Here is a 13975-nt window from a genome sequence, read left to right as displayed (position 1 = left end):
TTGGCCATTGTTGTACAGTGTTTCATTTTGAATACTGTTTTTACTTGTTACTGATAGCTGTACTTTAGCATTAGGAGGTACCCTTTCTTTATTAAAGCAGAGCATATGGAGTCTATATTACTCTTACAAAAGTTCGATTGTTGTAATATTGAACCCTAATATCCGAAACCTAACAAAACCGAAAGCAGAGAACAGTGATTTTTTTCCCCTGGGAAAAAATTGCTGTTCCATGACAAAAAAAAATAACCTTAAACTGAAGTGGGGGGCTTCGCCCACCACACCCCCCAACATGTGGGGCTGTGACCCCCACACCCCCTACTTAAATATACCAACTCTGAGATCGCACCACAGTGGAGGAAATAGCAAAGCCCCAAAAACGGCCCACCGATTTTTTTCCCTGGGAAAAAAGTCGATGCACCGTGGCTTTGCTATTTTTCAGTTTCGGACTTTAGGGTTCAATATTACAATGTTCGAACTTGTTTTAGTTTGACGTTGTAATACAGACCCGAGCATATGCTGCCTAGAGGCTGGTGAATCATGTACATGCAGAAGCATTCAAGCTCTCTGGCTAGCAGAGCTTTACTGAGCCACTGTGGTGAATAGTAGTGTGAGGGGGGATCTGCAGGAACCTGCAATCTGGCTTGCTCCCTACTATCTGTTTTTGACTCCTCCAGGGGAATGGATGGGATGACTAGTCCCTCCAGTCAGGGAACAAATGGACTCAGGCTGGAGAATGTCTGGCTGTCACCCCTGACAGACTAATAAAATGGTAGACTGGGCAAAGGAAAGGTAGCCACTCGGCAAGACTCTGTAAATGAGGACGGGGAGAATATCATGTAGTTCGATACTGATCTGACTTTATCATACTAATAGTTTTTAAATACCTTACTAATTTCATAACATAAACAAAATAATTTTTTACCCTGTAAAAGTTTTCAAGTCAGAGATCAGAAAATGGTGTGGGTCACACAAACTTAGCAGCTTGTTAAGAAAGAGAAATGAGGTTTGGCATACATGAAAACGTTTGCCTCCCCATCGTGAGCATTTTCTTACTCACCAGCAGCAAGCAATGCCACCATTTAAATTAATTAAAAAAAAATTCACTTGAATCAGAAATAAGCGAACCTTTGTTAACACTAAGCTATCTTTGTTCTCCAGCATGTTCTCCTTTAAGCCCAATGCAAGGGACTCACCAAAAACATAGTACAACTAATGATCTCACATAGTCACCACTAAATTCCATTTCAAGCAAATTACAACCCGGCCCCCTTCAAAATGACTATTACTCCCTACTATTCTTCCAAGTTAAAATTCCCAAAGTATAATAATGAGCTACAGATGCATTTCTGAAGAAACTGCTTATGCCTACAGCATATATCTTGCATCTGCTAATACCCTTCTTCCTTGGAAATGTCTTCTATAACCCCCTACCTGAAACAATTATCCATCCCCAATGAATGATCAGATTTCTAACTTAATACTGTTGAGAAGATGATTTGTGTCAATATTATTGAACGGATTCACATAAAGTGATCTTCTGTACTTGGTGTGGCTTGTCAAAATTCTATAAAGTTTTAATAGCCTTACAGTGTCATTGAAAATATCTATACCAACATGGATTAAGATCTTGTAACAGGGGCATTTCTTGTTCACTTCAAAAAAGAAAGTGATTTAGACAAACATTTTCTATTACTACTACTACAAAGTCCAGGACTCCTGTTAATGGGATTCTGAAAGCCCACTTCCATAGCTTCCTAGTTACAGCATAGATAAAAACCTTGGAAACATCACAGGATAAACTTCAAGAAGATTTTGTCAAAATGGACCACTGACTAAGGTCAAACTTACTGATACCCAGTTTACCTAAAATGGTAACTAAGGAATTAAGAGCTCCCAAAGATTAACTGCTTCTTCATGTCTATCTATCACACGCTCCCCAACCAGAATAAATTGATAAAGCAGTTCATAGTTTCCTTTAAATCTCTGGCTAGATCCAACACTGTTATTTACATATCTACAGAAAAAAATATGAAAAAATTATCAAATGAAACTAGCATTCACCAACAATTTGACAAAAAGTAAGAAACGTCATTGCAAAGAGTAATTCAGTCCCAAAAAGTAGAATATATGCTTTTCTTAAAGTTCTTATCCTTTGCCTGTAATACACACAGCTTATGATCATTTGGTAACATAATTCCCCTCCCACATCTGATTTGCTATCTGCTGACAATAAGCACGTAAGCATCATTTTGCAAAGTCCCTTCCCTTAAAGTACTCAACAGGATAGAAGACCTTGGGTAACATTGTTTAATATTGAGAGTACTGATACTGTTTATGCTGATTTTAGTATCAAATTACTGAGTTTTTTTTCTATAATTTAGTTTACTGGTTCTTGCTTGTGGCAGAAGAAAGTCTACAGGCTAGTTGCATTGTACTGAAATTTAAATAATTAGTAGCAAATCTATCCAAACTAAAACAAAACTCCAAGCAGCTATAGTTACCCCCGTCCCCCAGAGTCATTCCTGTCAGTATCCTGGACCAGCACTTCATCACAATTTCTCTAGTCAGCCTGATTGAGATGGGTATCTTGAGACAGCGTAAGAATTGTCTCATGCTGTCTGACAATCATCTACTACAGCATAGCACAGTGTTTGAGGGATATACATATATAATACCCTTGGAGGAAAAATCTCAACTATAGAAACTCAGGCACCAAAATCATCACCGGTGCACCACACATCACACCTCTCCAAAGCCATCACAATACACATAATCCATCATATGCTGAGGTTCTAAAGATTAACTTGCCTAAACCTCAAAGACCTCCAAAACACAGCACAGGCACAAAGCACACTCAGTAAATTAAACCTACATCCTCACATTGCACAAGGAGTCCCAAAGTCACAAATGCTGTACTCGTAAGGTGGGCATTAACCAAAGCAAATATTCTTGTTATAGATGACTCCATTAAATGACATACAGATGTGCATCTTACCTGGCCAAGCAAGGAAAAAGTGATAGTTGCTTGTCTGGTGCCAGGATCCGTCGGATCAAGCACGAACTCAAGTCCTTGAACACCAAGTACCAGTATGAATGTCAAAGTTCATGCCTGTGTCAAGGACTTGTGGTGCAGCACCATGGATGATATATAGAGACATGATGGCACTCTGACTATGTGTCCAAGCCAGGGATTTGCCTAACATTCGCCCTTCTACACGGATGATGCTACAATATGAGCAAAGAATAATTGATTTCAATAACAGGCTTAGTTTTTGGTAACATTCAAAGGGGGTCCAATAATTGACAGCCTGACAAAATATTTGTTTATTTTATTTATTTATTGTACATTTGTTAACCAGAAAAAAATTCTCTTTTTCAGTAGAGGCCCTGGAGAAAAGCTCCAGAAATTAGCCAACAAAACAGGTAATATATAGACTAAATCTTAACATATCTAGAAAATTACAGTCAAAATTCAGTTAGACATAGTTCAGATAGCATATATGGTCAGCAAACTACAGACATAATAATACAATTACTTACATAAATTATTACATCATTACTAGAGTCACAAGTGTAAGAAGACATCCACATCATTAGTAAAGTCTACTGCCTAATAAAGCATCTACATAAAGATTATTAAGACTAAGCTAGAAACAAATATACATTTTTACAATATCATCTGTATACAGCACCATCCAAGAACCTAGACCTATTAACACTACTTGGGGTGTAAGAAAAGTCAGGTAAAAAAAGGATAGTGGAGGAGGGTATAATGTGGACGATGGTCTATCCTGATGTGATACAGGAGCATAGCCAGTTGTTACTGAGATGGGTTTTTAGTGATTGTTTAAACTGTGTGAAGGAAGGGGTAGGAGGTATATCACTGGGTACTGCATTCCAGATTTTGGACACGTAATTAGAGGAGAGGGAGTTCCCTGCTGTATTATTAGATTTAGTTACTATGAGAAGAAATCTGTTACTGAAAGAGTCCTCCTATTGTTAGTGTTAGGGTGAAGTAAGTTTTGTAGTGCAGGGTTTTTTTCTGGTTGAGAAAGAATTTTATGGGCCAGCGAAAGTTGATTGTAGTGTAAGGTTTGGGGAAGTTCCAGCTAGTTGAGCTGTGTTACGGATGAGCAGTGGTGAGTTCTAAATGGAGAGTTTGAGGTGAATCTAGCTATTTTGTTATAGCAGGATTCAAGCTTTGCTAAGTCTGCCTTTCTAAGGTTGGTAAGAATGGGTGAGGCATAGAGGAGGGTGGAGATAAGGTGAGTGTGGGATATGGTTGCTTTTGCTTGTTTGGAGAGGAATTGTCTATTTCTATAGAGGGTACTTAGTTTTTTGTGGACTTTCTTGATGGTCTGGGAGATATGACTATCAAATCTCAGAATGTTATCAATTCCTATGCCAAGAAGTTTGGTGGGGTCAGTGGGAGAGACAGAAGTTTTGTTGCTGGAAGTAATGTTAAAGGTGGTAGTTAATGAGGTGGACCTAGCTGGTTTAAACAGTAGCAGTTTGGGTTTAGCAGGGTTAAGTATGAGTCGGATTTTGGATAGCCATGCTTCTATAGAGAGGAAAAATTGTTGTGTTAATGTTTGGAGTTCCTGCAGTGAGGAAGCTGCACAAATTAATGTAGAATCATCTGCATATTGTATGACAGATGCATTGGGAGTAGAAGTGTAGAGCATGTCAGTGTAGAGGGTGAATAGAAGCGGGCCTAATATGGAACCCTGTGGCACACCAAGAGTAAATGGAAGGAGGGGTGAGAGTTCTTGCTGCCACAGTACTGCTTGTTGTCGACCAGCTGGATAGCTTTGGAAGCAGGCTGTGGAAGATTTAGTTAGTCCTAATTCAGATAGCTCTTTGATAAGCTTGCCATGCCTGACCATATCAAAGACCTTTGAAAGATGGGGAAAGGTATCGGATACAAATTTACCATTGTGTCTATGTGTGTTCACTTTATTGGTGAAAGACAGAAGGGGAGTGGGGGTACTATGGAAGGGGCGAAAGCTGTGCTGAGTGTTTGACAGGAGTTTATGTGAATGCAGGTAGTATCATTTGGAAATGTATGTATTTTTCCAGGGTTTTTGCTAATGGGGATACTATTGCTATTGGTCGGCAGTTGGTAAATTCAGCGGAGTTATCTCCTTTATGAAGTGGGATTATATGAGATATTTTCCAAATTTCGGGGACCATGGCTTCTGAAAGGGAAGTGAATTTTGTTGGAGATACTTCTACAGTTAACATTTAGAAAGAGCAGATCAGTGGCTGTTCTAGGGAGTTGCTTCAAGCGATTATGGAGGTTGAGCAGTTGAGGGTCGGGGAGGTTTGAAGGAGTAGTTGGTCCAGGGTTAGGATGTATATCCCCACAGTGAGATAATTTAGTGGCAATCTGGATAATAGACCGTAAGAGTTTTATGAATTATCTATTGTATTTTATGGAGTGTTTGGGATAGTTTGGGTGAGGCAGTGTTTTAAAGTAATACTAGTCAGTGACTGATAGGTTGAGGAAAGAAGAAGAGAGTGGGAAATGATTGTAACTGTTGTTATAGTGAAAGGCAATGGTAATAGCCTTATGAGAAGTTACGTGAAAGTGGGTATGGTACGAGGTGAGAATGGAAATAATTGCTAGTGTAGATAGAGAAGCAACATGTATTAATATCATATTGCTATGAGTTGTGTGAGCTATCGGTGCTCACAGAGGTAGTATATGAAAAGTTTTAGTTAGTAGACCAGTGAAGGTGAAGATAGCAGATGGGGCCTACCTTTGGGTGGGGTTACAGAGAGTATTAGGGTGGGAATTGGGCGTAGGGTAGGGGAGCTGGATGAACACAGCAGGATACACAAAAAAACAATCAGTGGAGAAAGGTAAGAACTGGGTGCTAAGAGAGGAGCTTGACAAGCTTTAATGAGTGAGTAAATACGGGCAGGGTATGTAGAGAGAGCTTAGAGGGGGTAATGGATATTACAGGGATTGTAAGAAAAGTGAATGGAAAACACAGGATAGTCAATAAAAGAAGAAAGAAGGGTATAAGGCAAGTTCTGGTTGGTTACTAACAATGGTGTATTCCTTAGAGAGGCAGTACGATTATGCAGATATTCTCTAACCTGCATCTATTATATTCAAGAGTTTCTATCTGCGCATTTATACAGTCGCTAAGCTCAATATTGTTAATTCTATTGTTAACAAAGTTACACTGTAAAAAAACAGATCGCAGATCACCCTGTACAGTTTAAGCAACAAGCACTTGTCTTAGCTATGATATTACAAGGTATGCAGACACAGTACACATCTAACACTTTATATTTACAACAGACAATAAGCTATGCCAAAATGACCAACAATTCAGTTTAAACAGAATTTCCAGCAGTTTGCTAATATCTGGGTAACATTAGCAAGGAAATATACTCGCTACACACAGCATATTCTCATAGGGGCCAGACACACTACTTATATTCTCCTGTGTTGTTCACATAAATTGCTGCAGAATAAATAATAGTGTGAGACACATACCTCTGCCATGCTGTTTAGATAAAATCAGAGGTTGTGATGTTAGTTGAAACTACCAGAACCCTAGAGCTGTGAGGGTAAGGAGCAAGTAATGCGAAAGATAGATGAAAAAGAAGGCACCTTTTCCTGGAGTGGGGTTTGAAATGTTGCAAAGGATTATGGGAGTGGAAGAGGAAGAGCCCCTACAGATAGCATAGGAAATGGGGTCCAGAGAGTGCAAGAGGAAGTCATGGGCAGAATACATAGAAAGTTGGATAGGTGGTATTACATAATGAAAATATGCACACCGGCTAGATGAACACAGCAGGATACATGAAAACCAATCAGTGGAGAAAAGTAAGTACTGGGTGCTTTAATTAGTGAATAGGTATGGGCAGGGTAGGTAGAGAGAGCTTAGAGGGGGTAGTAGATATTACAGGGATTGTAAAAGAGGTGAATGGAAAACATAGGATAGTCAATCAAAGAAGAAAGAAGGGTGTGAGGCAGATTCTGGTTGGTTACTAACTATGGCGCGTTCCTTAGAGTGACGCAGTGTGACTATGGCTGTTAGACAGGATGTAACTGAGTTGTTGTTTCATTAACTAAAGTTAAATGCAGAAAACTGTCCTTCAAAGTGGTTGAGTGGTGTCTCCAAGGGAGCTAGCAGAAAACTTTATAGCAGGATGCTGGGCTAGGTTATAGCAGGCTGATGTCCAAGGACCAGCAGTGTCACAGCCAGGTTATGTCCTCTGCCGTGCTGTTTGGATAAACTCAGAGGTCACAATGTTAGTTGTAACTATCAGAACCCTAGAGCTGTGAAGGTAAGGAGTGAGTAATGGGAAAGATAGATAAAAAAATATATAAGGTATAATCAACAGACCACACTTTTTCACCAGGGATTGCCTGCAGCTGCCTCCTCCAGAGTTTTGATTATTGGCAAATACATTGTCCACCCCCATAGTGCTATTTATTCAATGTGAAACTGATAAACCTTCCAACATAACGAAACAAGCAAATCCAAATATGAAGGTATTACTGATCAATGCAAGTAGCCTAAACAAGAAACTCAACTCCCTACAAGACTTTCTTACCCTGGAGGATACTTATGTCTGTGTAGTGACTGAGACATGGTTTAAAATAACAGAGAGCACTCCAGCTGTACAGGGCTATAAAGCCTTCCACATGTTTAGGCCAGCTACTGGCCACAAGTGATAAAAAGGTGGCGGTATTTTAATCTACGTCCAGAAGAGACTGACATTATGGTAAAGCAGCATGATAAGCTACAAGTTCTTCATGTCTGAAGAACCATCAGAAAGTTCTCGTACCATACAGAACTCCACATGACAAAAGAAAGCACAGTGCCTACGGAAAGGAACTACAATCACTCACTTTTAAACCCAATACCAGCTTCCTGTCTTTTCCTTAGCTATAGACTGGGAAACCTACATCACCACTAGTGCAGAAACACAGATATTCCGGGACTTTGTAAGTATAAATGCCCTGGGACAATTAATCAGAGTACCCAGTAGAAGGAATAACATCTTGGATCCTCTCCTTACTAATATGGGGGCATCTTGCACCATCCTTTATGTATCTTTATCACTTGTTAGGTCTGATCATAAAGCACTCCTCTTCAAAATAAACTTGGAACCAGAGATCCCTTCCACACAAAGTACCTTTTAGAAATTTCTTTAAGGCAAACTACCTAGCACAAGACATTTTTAAGTTATGTTTGTAATCTCAAAAGCACAACACAGTAATGTGCTGAACTGATTATCAACAATGTTATTTACACTGAGGATGAAAATATAGTGAACCTATTGGCTGATAAATTTAACTCTTTAACTTTACACCACTCCTCTTCATCAGTCCCTCAAGATATAGCTGGAAATGGCTCGCCTCCAGCTATCACACAAGACTAAAATGTTATCAAAAAACATTGCATCAATGGGTCATGACGATATCCCTGGATGCATATTTTTATAGCATGAAGGACAGTTTAGCCACACCTCTAGCAACACTATTCAATCTCAGCCTCCATACAGGTTTTCTACCAAGTGAATGGAGAACAGCTGCAGTCCTTCTCCTGAATGAAAGAGGACCTACCACAGACCCAGACAATTACAGACCCATAAGTCTGACCAGTCTCATATGCAGAACCATGAAATTAATATATCAGAACATAGGGAACCTTCAAATACTGGACCCATTTCAGTTTGGATTTGTCATGGGCAGGTCTCAGTCTGGTGTATTTTTTTTTTTTTTTTTGAAAAGGTCACCATAGCATTTTTTTTTTTGAAAAGGTCACCATAGCAATGGATGAAGGCAAAACATTGCACACCATATACCTCAATCTGGCCAAAGCTTTAGACACAGTTCCCTACTCAGGCATAGTAGAAGAGCTAAATAAACTGGGAATAAACCCCCTATGTCACCCGCTGGATTGCCAACTAACTTACAGATAGGATGCAGATAATCAAAACAGGGGAAGTTACCACCATAAACAGACCAGTCTCCAGTGGAGACCCTGAGGGTTCTGTACTGGGACCTCTCCTGTTTGCAATTTACTTTTCTGATGTAAAAGCCATTGCCAAAGGGCCCTGGCTGACTACGTTTGCAGATAACTGCAAGCTAGGAGCAGTCATTGAATCCCCACATAACTTAGCCATCCTGCTGGAAGGTTTGCCCCAAATAAATAACTGGTGTCAAAATCATAGACTGAAACTAAATACCAAAAAATGCATTATTGTATCCTTTGGGAAATCATCTACCTCAGGAATATATCACATTGACAGTATGCCCATAACAGTTGACCCAGTTGTTTGGGATTTGAGAACTTATGTAGACAGTGATCTAACTTTTGACTAACATGTGACTATTTTGGCAAGAAAGTTTTTCTGTATTGCACAGCTTATAAACAAAGCCATTGTGTCTAAATCTAGGGATGTCATCCCCCGCCCCGCTTTACTCAGTCCTCATTAGGTTTATCATTGAATGTAATGCCCACTTTGGCATGCATCTGTCCAGACACATGCAACAACTGGAGAATCCACAGAAATACCTTACTAAAATGATAAAAGGCCTAAATGGCATGTACTTCATGGACTGACTCAAAGTCCTGTCCCTATTGTATGTATCACACAGACTGCAATGGGTTTACTGCACAACAGCAAGTCAAGTGGCATGGTTTGGAGGAATAGGTATATCTCAATGAGGATACCACTGCTGTGGAACAGACACCCCATCCACATAAAATAAAGTTCATCCCTGTCCATATTCAAGTGCAACTTAGATCTATGGATGGGAAACAAAAAAATTTACCCCAGGACTGCCCCCTGTATGACTAATGGGCAGAAGTAGCTCCTACCTGCTATATCTCATACATGAGGCGGGGTCCTCTGTAATCTGGTATGATTCCAGTTATTCTCATTAGAGGTAATACATAATTATCGACCATGGGACGGACATGGCCAGTCTATAACCAAATGAGATAGGTTATTTTGAGCACAAAATGGGAAACTGGCTAGGTTTAATGTGATCATCAAGGGCAGCTAGCCTAGTACTTACCTATGAACCTATGAGGTATACAGGTGCATGCAAACAGCTTTTCAAACAGAACGACATGTGTATATGTGAATGATGCAATTAGCATATAAGCATAAGTCATCTACAAAGGACTATCAGGGAAGTAAAAATGAACACAATGAATTAATTACTTAATTAAAATATAATGTATTGTAGATAATCTCTAAACTGGTTTATAAGTAATAATGGTGCTTTGGAGCACAGCTTTAAATAAGTGATAAGGTACTGTGTTACACAGACTGACAGCTTCATTCTACCTGCAGACTTTTTTTTTTTTATCAGAGATATCGTAAGGTCTTCCGTTGTTACTTCCAGCATGAGTCAGCTTGTACCAGAGCGTGTCAATATATACTGGAGTAGGAGCAAAAATAAAATTGCCATATTTATTACTTTTTGGGCCACTAGTACTGCTTGACTAGAATAAGCTCAAAATTGTTTTCATAAAATAAATGAATATAGCTGTAAATAGAAATGTTAATTACCATCTGTGTATAAATGTGAATAAAAATGCAACTATTCTGTGTTTGACTGGAACTTAGTATAATGCAATGTAAGCAAATGGAACTTTTCTCCCTGGGCTTCTGCTGAAAATGAGTATTACCCAGTCTGACTCTTTTGGTAAACAAAGACAAATAAATAAATAAACTGTTTATTCTGCCCAACAGTATAGAATGACTCAAAACAGGACACTTTTATACTTATACAACCTGTTGCTAAGTGTATTTTGTAATGTGCTACAGTGTACTACAGCCTTAGATACAAAACAATTTAACCACATGCCAATCAAACTTTGTATGGAATTATACAGTTTTCCTTTTCTTGTAACAGACTTTACAAGACCAGGCAGACACCTGACAAGTAATAATTACTATTACAGGAAATAAGATAAAGCAGTTCAGGGATAAAGAAAAAAAAATCTGAAATTGATCAGTAATTATCCCATCTATAACAAAATCAGCAGACCAGTACTGCCTCAATTTCCTGCATCCCTGCAGATGTGTACTCTCAAGAGAATAGCACATGCGTGATTTTCATGACAGTTTAGCATTTTTAGGTTGTAACTTTTTAATGCACAGTGGTCGAGCTTTACTAGACACATATTGAATATTAGTGGTAGATATACTACATTGGCTCCAATATTATAACATTCATAAATTTTAAATGGGGGTCCTGTTTACACATTTTGTTTTCTAGAGTTTGCAGACCTGAATGAATATTGCAGCTGTGAGCATGAGCGACTGTTTTATTTTTTTTTTTCCCCACTAGATTTTTCATGTATATTTTTGTGATAGATTTCTGGGTGTATTTTATTTTAAAATTCTTTAATAGATTTATCATTTGAAATGAATAGACTTATGTACATATAGATAGATAGATATAGTCTGAAGAGTTTGGAAGTTTTTTTAGTTAGGATTTCTTTTTGAACTACATTTTCCTAAATAATATGTACTGTTTTTAGCCCAGCAAAATAGAACTGCCGTAGTAAACCACTCACGCTTTTAAACAAATATATAAATGGAACGTGAATGTGAATTTCTACACTTTATTCTTTTTTTTTTTTAACTGCTATTTGGATCACTTGTTTGTGTGTTTTTAATAACGAAGATTCGACTTGAACTAGCTTGTGCCTCCCTACTTTCATTAGTGGATTTATACTTTCGAAAGTTTTAAAGAAAGTACCACCTATTATTAGGCTGGATATTCACAGTATGGTTTTTGTGAGGTGCCTGAACTCTAGGGAATCTTAGGTCTTCCACAGAGAGGTTTCCTCATTATTTAATATTTCTTTCTTGATGCATCCTGCAGTTACAAGCTCCAGTGTCTAATCAGAAAATGTTATTTGGTTCATCATTACAGAAGTAAAAGCCTTGGTAGAGCTTACAGGATTGACCCTATTGAATGAACCATTTATATTTGTTTATTGGTGTGGGGCACTGCTTAATACTGACCAATTTCAGGCTCAGCCCTGAAGAAAGGCAGATCTCGACCACATTAACAAATGCACTGCATCTTACATGTAAAAGCAACAAGAAAACGTATGAGCAGTAATACTTGAGCCAAACCACTAAAACAAACAACATCGTAATGGAGCCTGACATGAGTCAGAGTAAAGCAATGTTGTAGGACAAGACTGGTGGTGGTGGTGGTGGTGGGGGGTTGCAGTGCAAAGGCATATATATGTTCCGTGCAGACGTGCTTTCAAATGAAATATATAAACTTAACCTACAAAACTCACATTCCAACCACCATATCACCCCTTTGACTGTAAATATCTTAGCAGACCCCCTACTCAACAGGAAGTGGCTCTGATGAGAAAATGTTGCTTGCATCATGGCAATGTAAGTTGTGGCTTTAGATTCAGCTGTTACCATGTTTGAATATGATACTATCAACAGGAAGTTGACATCTGTTTGATTTCTTGCTTTGTGACATAGATCTGAGAGTCAAACTCTAGTTTCATAAATTATTAGCTCTGCAAAACTGTGCTTCTGTACTTGAAATAGTTGAGTGTGAAAACTAGATATATAACTCTGTATATACAATCTACACCTTCAATTATGATACTGCTGAATAAAAAATACAGTACTGAGATGTAAACAAGTTCCAAACACATGCCATTCCACTGATTTAGGACCTAGAACTTGTACGCTCATTTATTCACTTATTCGTGGGGGCAGAGCACTGATCTGCATTTACATTTTTCCAACTCAGGCACTGCCTGGTTAAGTGACTTGTTGAAAATTACATATGAATAGCAATGGGTTGAAACAAAGCTTTCTATAACTTTTACTCAAAAGAGTAAAAAGATGAGATATCTGTTACAAAGATCTATGTTAAAACAAAAGAAGCCTAACATTTGTATCTGTTATCGTAGGAGTCAAGTGAGAGGCAGCACAGTGGCACAGCAGATAACACTGTTACCTCACAACAAGCAGTTCCCTGGTTTGATTCTTGGTTGGGTTGTCTTCTATGTGGAGTCTGTATGTCCTCCCTGTGTTCACATTGGTTTCCTCTGGGTGCTACAGTTTCCTCTCACATTCCAAATAAATGCAGTAGGTGGATTGGAAAATCTAAATTGGCCATAGGTGTAAGTGCAAGTGTGTAGTGTGGAAGAACTACTGTAACGGGGCTAGCATACCTCTCAACCTGTTAGAGCAAAAAATCTAGACAAAGTCCCAAAAAAAGGGACATTTTTTAAATATTGTTATTACAAACATAGAAAGCTGATAGAGTAACAGGTTTTACATTAGCATGAATTTTCTGAAGGGTATGAAGTCTGAAACTCAAACGTCTCTTTTTTAAAGATTTGCTACTAATTTGCCAGAAAACAACAATATTAGGAAAAACAGACAAAAAATATGAGACAAAAATCTGAACATTCTGCCAAAATCTGTACAATTGAGAAGTATGCAGTCTAGCCACCCATCAGTGTAAACCTTGCCTCTAGATGATTGTTACTATTGAAGTGACACCTTACCTCATATGCAAAAATGGGAAAAGGTACTGTGGATGGATAGATCATCAGAGTTAAATGAATTCCATTAAATCACAAATCAAACACAGTAAGAAAGACTTGAACAAAGTGACTGTGAAGAAGCATAATTCTTCTATAACTTACGCATGTCCTTTTTACTTAAATGTGCATTTGCTTCATTTGAAGATTCCTTAGCTCAAATGGCCTTTTGTATGCTATGTTCATGCCTGGCCATACTAATGCAAGAAAGTAAAGAAAAACATAAGTGAAACACGGTTAGAGATGATCATATTTGTAGTAAAATATTTTCAAGTAGAGCAGTCTGTATCTTTACTCTTTGACTGTTTCCTGGCTAATATCTTGCAGCAGGCATTTTATCTGCTAAAACTTATGATGGAAGTGGTTTGGCAAAGGTTGCAGGAGTTTAT

This window comes from Protopterus annectens, chromosome 8.part0 (assembly GCF_019279795.1).
Source record: "Protopterus annectens isolate FY-2018-M chromosome 8.part0, PAN1.0, whole genome shotgun sequence".
In the NCBI taxonomy this organism is placed as follows: Eukaryota; Metazoa; Chordata; order Ceratodontiformes; family Protopteridae; genus Protopterus; species Protopterus annectens.
This window is presented reverse-complemented; position numbering follows the sequence as displayed.